At 40.9% G+C, this 5,838-nt stretch overlaps 1 non-coding gene across 1 annotated transcript; it reads left to right on the top strand.

Annotated features, from left to right (window-relative positions):
- Window positions 1-2,246: 2,246 nt before the first annotated feature.
- LOC145629707 (small nucleolar RNA R71) lies at window positions 2,247-2,352 on the top strand. The gene has a single exon (XR_014111862.1). It is a non-coding gene; the product is annotated as a small nucleolar RNA R71 (small nucleolar RNA).
- The last annotated feature ends 3,486 nt before the right edge of the window (window positions 2,353-5,838 follow it).

Consider the following 5,838-nt stretch of genomic DNA (forward strand, 5'->3'; position numbering starts at 1 on the left):
GAGGTTTCAAGTCTACCTTTGGTGCTCCCTTACCATTGGGACTCTCTTCTCTTTCTTCAACTTGAAAGAGGTCGTGAATGTAAGGAGCCTCTTCTTCCATGCTCGCGCCTTTGCACTCCTTGCTTTCCTCAAGCAAATCCTCATAGAATTGTATGTCTTCTTTGTGAGTACCTATCTTTGATTCATTCAACAACACACTTTCAAGGGGATCATTAGTGGCATGCAAGTGGGAGCGAGAAAATTCATCAAGAACCGTATCAAGAATATCTACCCTAAAGCATTCACCACTTGAGGAGGGTTGTTGCATGACATTGTTCAAATCAAACTCAATAGAATCATTGTCAATTTTCAAGGATATCTTCCCCTCCTTCACATCGATGATAGCTCTAGAAGTGGCTAGAAATGGCCTACCCAAAATTATAGGAATCCTCTCATCCTCATCCATTTCTAGCACATAGAAATCCACGGGGAATGTGAACTTTCCTACCCTAAGGGGAATGTCCTCAACTTTGCCCATGGGGAACTTAACGGAACGGTCCGCTAGTTGGAGAGTAATGTTAGTGGGAGAGAGGGTTCCTACACTAAGCTTTTGGTAGACGGAATAGGGCATGAGACTCACACTTGCTCCTAAATCACACAAGGCTTTATCAAATTCAATTCCATTGATAGAGCAAGGGATGGAAAAGTTACCCGGATCTTTCAATTTGGTAGGTAGTTTGTTGGAAAGAATTGCACTACAATTGGCGGTTAAACTCACCGTCTCACACTCCCTTCTTCCACTCAAAAGATCTTTCAAAAATTTGGAATAGTGGGTCATTTGCTTCATAGCATCAACAAAAGGGACGGAGATATGCAAATTCTTAATGACTTCCAAAAACTTCCCAAATTGGGCATCAAGTTTAGCTCTCACAAATCGTTGTGGAAAGGGTAGCTTCTCCTCTCTAAGTTGGCGATTTAGGGGCAAGGGGGTGGCTTCTTTTTCCTTGAGCACCTCAACCTGTTTTTCTTTTTCAACACTCAATGGCTCATTGGGTTTTTCACCCTCATTCTCTAACTCCGCCTCTTCTTGGGGTTTTTCCTCAATTAAAGGGTCACTCCCTACTACCTTCCCACTCCTTATTGTCACGGCATACAAAGGTTTTGGGTTGACTCCTTGACTTGGGATGTGAGAAGAAGAAGGAGAAGAAGAAGAAGGGGACGAATTAGATGCAAGTTGAGCAATTTGAGTCTCAAGCATTTTCATATGAGCATTGGTTCGTTTTTGAGCCTCTTCATGTTTCTTTTGATCCTCCTCACGCATTTTTAAAAGAGCATCTAATTTAGCCATTACGGGATCTATTGGAGGGGCTTCAATTTGAAGAGGTTGTTGAGGTGGAGGAAGTTGGGGTTGATGGAAACCCGGAGGCCTATTAGTTTGGGCATAGTTAGAAACAAATTGGCCCCTATTGCCTCCGGTGCCTTGGTTAGGAACATTGATTTGTTGATTGTTTCCCATGTTACCTTGGTCACCAAAATTTTGATTTTGATGGTCTTGGTATCGGGGATTAGGTTGTTGGTTTTGATTACCATACCCTCTTTGGTTAGAGTAGCCTCTTCCATTGAAATTGGAAGGGCCTCCCCCACCATGGTATTGGTTATCATAATCACCACCATTTTGGTTCCAACCACGGTTTCCACCTTGATTCCAATTCCCCATTTGATTGGAGTTTGGCCTCAAGTTTCCTACATTTCCCATTCTAGGAGCAAAATTCATAGCATTGACATTTTCCATATTACTATCATGTTCATGGGAAGGGGGTTGAACTTCACAAGCATAGACACAATGAGAGGTATCATGATCATAGGTTTCACAATTAGAACAAAACATGCACCCTTGGGGCATTGTATTGTAAGAAGAGGGGGAGGAAGTATCCATACCATTGCCTCCCTTGGTTGAAGGGGAGATATTACCATGAGGGTTGGACCTTTCTTTCATCAATTCATCCATTTGCTTGGTCATTTTGGAGATTTGGGTAGAAAGGTTGTTGATTGCGTTGGCTTGCTCCAATGCATAAACGCCCTTGCTAGAAGTAGCATCCCTTTCTCCTTCGTACCAATCATCATAGTGCTTTGCGGCTTCCTCTATAATACACTCCACTTCATGCTCTCCTTTGTTCATAATTGGACCACCGGCCGCGGCGTCTAGGCTTGTTCTTCCTTGAGGTGTGAGACCTCCATAGAAAGTGTGAATGATTTGATACTTGGGTATCCCATGGTGTGGGCATTGACGTTGAAGCTCTTTGTATCGTTCCCATGCCGCACTTAGAGACTCACCACTCTTTTGGCGAAAACCTTGAATCAAAGACCGAGCCTCGGCGGTCTTCCTATGGTTATAAAACCTCCTCAAGAAAGCCGTAGTCACTTGGTCCCATGTCGTGAGAGAATTAGGGGGCACCTCCTTCTCTAGCCATTCTAGACCTCTCCCAATTAGCGAAAATGGAAACATTTTGAGGCGAATATATTCTTGAGTCACTCCATTGGCCTTTATTGTGTCACAATATTTCTCAAACTCTTTTAGGTGCTCATGAGGACTCTCAAACTTTCCACCCGAGAATTGTTTCCTCTCAATCAAGGCAATCAAATTAGGCTTGATCTCGAAATTGTTGGCTTGAGTAGTAGGAGTTAGGATCCCACTTTGCGCTCTAAAAGCTTCGGGGGCCCCAAGACGACTCAAAGGCGTATTCTCTCCCATTTTAGAACCTTCTTTACTTCCAAACTTATAGGTTGAGAAAGGGTTGATTTCTGAATTCGAAGATGATTTAGGGCTATCTAATTCTTCACTTGAGGGCGAAGAGGGTGGAGTATCTTCTAATTCTCTTACTCCTCTCCTTGGAGTGCGGGAATTTCTACTCCTTGCTCTTGCTTCTCTTCGAAGTAGGGACAAAGACCTCTCTAGCTCTGGATCGATGGGAATTAAAGATCTTGAGCGGGTTCGTCCTCTGGTCATACAACAAAGCTAAGAAGAACGTAAGCACTGACAAGTAACAAAAGTAGCAAACACTAACAAATAAAGGTGAGATAGTCTTAAACAAGCAATGAAATAGCAATGGAAACCGTCTCCCCGGCAACGGCGCCAATTTGACAAGGAAATAATCGTGTCGTTGAGCGACTACACCTAAGTCAAATTAATTTATAACGCTCTACCAACCTAATACGTGTATAGGGTAAATAGAGGGGTCGAACCACAGGGAGACATGCATAAACACCGCATTCACTACTTAAGAGTTTAAGCTATCTCGGGACAAGAAGTATGAATAACTAAGAGATTAAACTAAGGATTAAGAATGATTAAAGATCAATATAACTAAACACCAAGGGAAGTGGGTGGATGTAGATGTCACTTGATCATGCAATAACACAGAAGCAAAGCAATGGTAAACTAAGCATGCAAGAATATCGAAATAAAGCTCGATCTAACCGCCTTCCGGGGTTAATCGATTCCTCCTAACATAGCCTCTATGCTTCCACATTAGAACCATATATTAGAAGGTGCAAACAAAGAATTATCGATATTAATGAATCTCAACTAAGTCAACTTCCGTTACTTGTTAGTAAAGACTCATCTTTGATCAACTAACAATGTGCACTTACAAGAAAGACCAAAGAATATCAAGCATACAAAGACTTTAATCACCATTAACATAACCCCAACATCATAAGCATGAATCAATTAACAACTACACCATCCCCACACCCTTGGCTAGGTGACTACTCACAAATCATATTGAAGACAATACCAATCATCAAATCAATAAGCATCAACATGATCAATAAGCAAAGAAGGAAAATCAAAATAAGCAAACAAAACTAGATACAAAAGTAAAGAAAGAGAGTAAGAGATTGCTCATTAATTGAAGATGAAGATTTACAAAGATTCAATCAAGCTCCTTCTTCAATATCCAAGTTCATCAATAGAAATCCACACTTTCCCTCTCTACTAATGAAGTTTCTCTCTCTAGATTAAGCTAAAAATGTAGAAAATTAAAACTAAGTTAATCCCCCAAAACGTTCTAAAAAAGGGACTTATATAGTCCGTACAGAGTCAGCTGACAAAAGGAGAGGTCCGACCGAACAAATGGGAAGGTTCGGCCGGACTACATGGTAGGTTCGGCCGAACCATGGGTAGGTTCGGTCGAACCTCCCTGATCCTGGTCTGGTCGAACTCCTGCGGTTCGGCCACTCCTGCAAAACTGCCGATTTTCATCTTGCCCCTGCCTCGAAGTTCGGCCGAACCACTGAGCAGGTTCGGCCACACCATCAGGAGGTTCGGCCGAACCTCTTCTGAATCATGCTTCCTCTAGCCTCCTTTGAGCTTAGCTTCCTCCTCTTGAAAATCTCGATGGTTCCTACAAAGCATAAGCATGAAAAGCACAGTAAGAACAAAGCAGGAAGACTAAGAAAAGGGAGGATAAAGGAGAAAGAAAAGAGAAAGCAAAACTAAGTAAAAATGCTTAGAAAGAGGGCCAAACAAGTGCAAACGAGGGGAGAATCCTTAGAGAAAAAGGATAAAAGAGTGGCATAAATGCCACTCATCACACTACTACTTAAACTTCAAAATAAAACTTGTTATAAGGCTTAGGAATACGTAAACTAGGGTGGTGCTTCATTTGCCAAAGGTGGGCTTCATTTGGAGAGGGTAGGCTTCAATTGGCAAAGGTGGGTTTGAAACAGTTGAAGAGTCGCATAACCTTCCTCAGAGTCTTTGGCATCTTCAGGAACCTGGTGACAGTTGCAGGGGGTTTTTGTTGCACAACGATCGGAACCTCACGCCTCCGCCACCACCATGGAGTGCCTGGAGTGTGGGTGTAGTTGGAGTCGAACAGATGGAACGGAATTTGGAACGGTTGTGTATCAAGCTCACACTCCACATCGTTCAAAACGTAACCATCCAAATCACCACCCATCTCCATGATCACCTTTGCCAACTTAAAGGCAAATATCTCATCGAACTCGTAAATAGTCGGTAGTGGACCAAAGGCAGCACCAAAACTTGCGTTTATAGTATCTTTATACCCATTCATATTGTGTTTGACTGTTTTTTTTTCTTAAATACTTAGGATATCTAACACACAACCCACTCCTTTTATAGCACACCCAAATCCTTAGATGACTCAATTGGTTGGAAGTTGAAGTATTTAATGTTTGTTATTAATAAGATCAATTTTAAGTTCAAGGAACGCAGGATTGCACCTCCACTTTGATCTTGCACTTCACAATGCATAAGTCACAAGATTTTAAACTACCATGTAAAGCATAGTTATTGCCATTCCTTTGCATATTGGACATTATTAAAATTTTGCACATTGGATAACGTTACAGTACTCTACATTCCTTGCAATATACTTTTAAAAGTTTTTGATGAGAACACCTATATTAATAATAACAAGGATAAGAAAATATATATTATATTAATGCTCACATATACAACATTCAACATATTAAACTCCTACTAATAATACCAAGTACAATCATAGTAACATAAGTTCATATTTGTACGCCTAAAATATATAAAATAACAAGAGTTGGGGCCTGATTTAAGACCATTCAACTTGATCACACATATAAGGAACCCAAAACGTTATCCCCCAAAACCATCCAGGCAAGCATACAGGTCCATAGTCTCTTAATTACTAATTACTAGTCAACACTAATCCCTTATGAGGCATTTTGTCATATTTTAGCTTGCAAAATAAGTGATGACCACCAAGTTAACCATACATACATACATAAAAAGTTTATAATTATTTAAATATGCATCATACTTAAACCCATGGACCCTATCAAATCAGAAGAAATCAT

Source organism: Chenopodium album, chromosome 4 (genome assembly GCF_948465745.1).
Source record: "Chenopodium album chromosome 4, dcCheAlbu1.1, whole genome shotgun sequence".
Taxonomy (NCBI): domain Eukaryota; kingdom Viridiplantae; phylum Streptophyta; class Magnoliopsida; order Caryophyllales; family Amaranthaceae; genus Chenopodium; species Chenopodium album.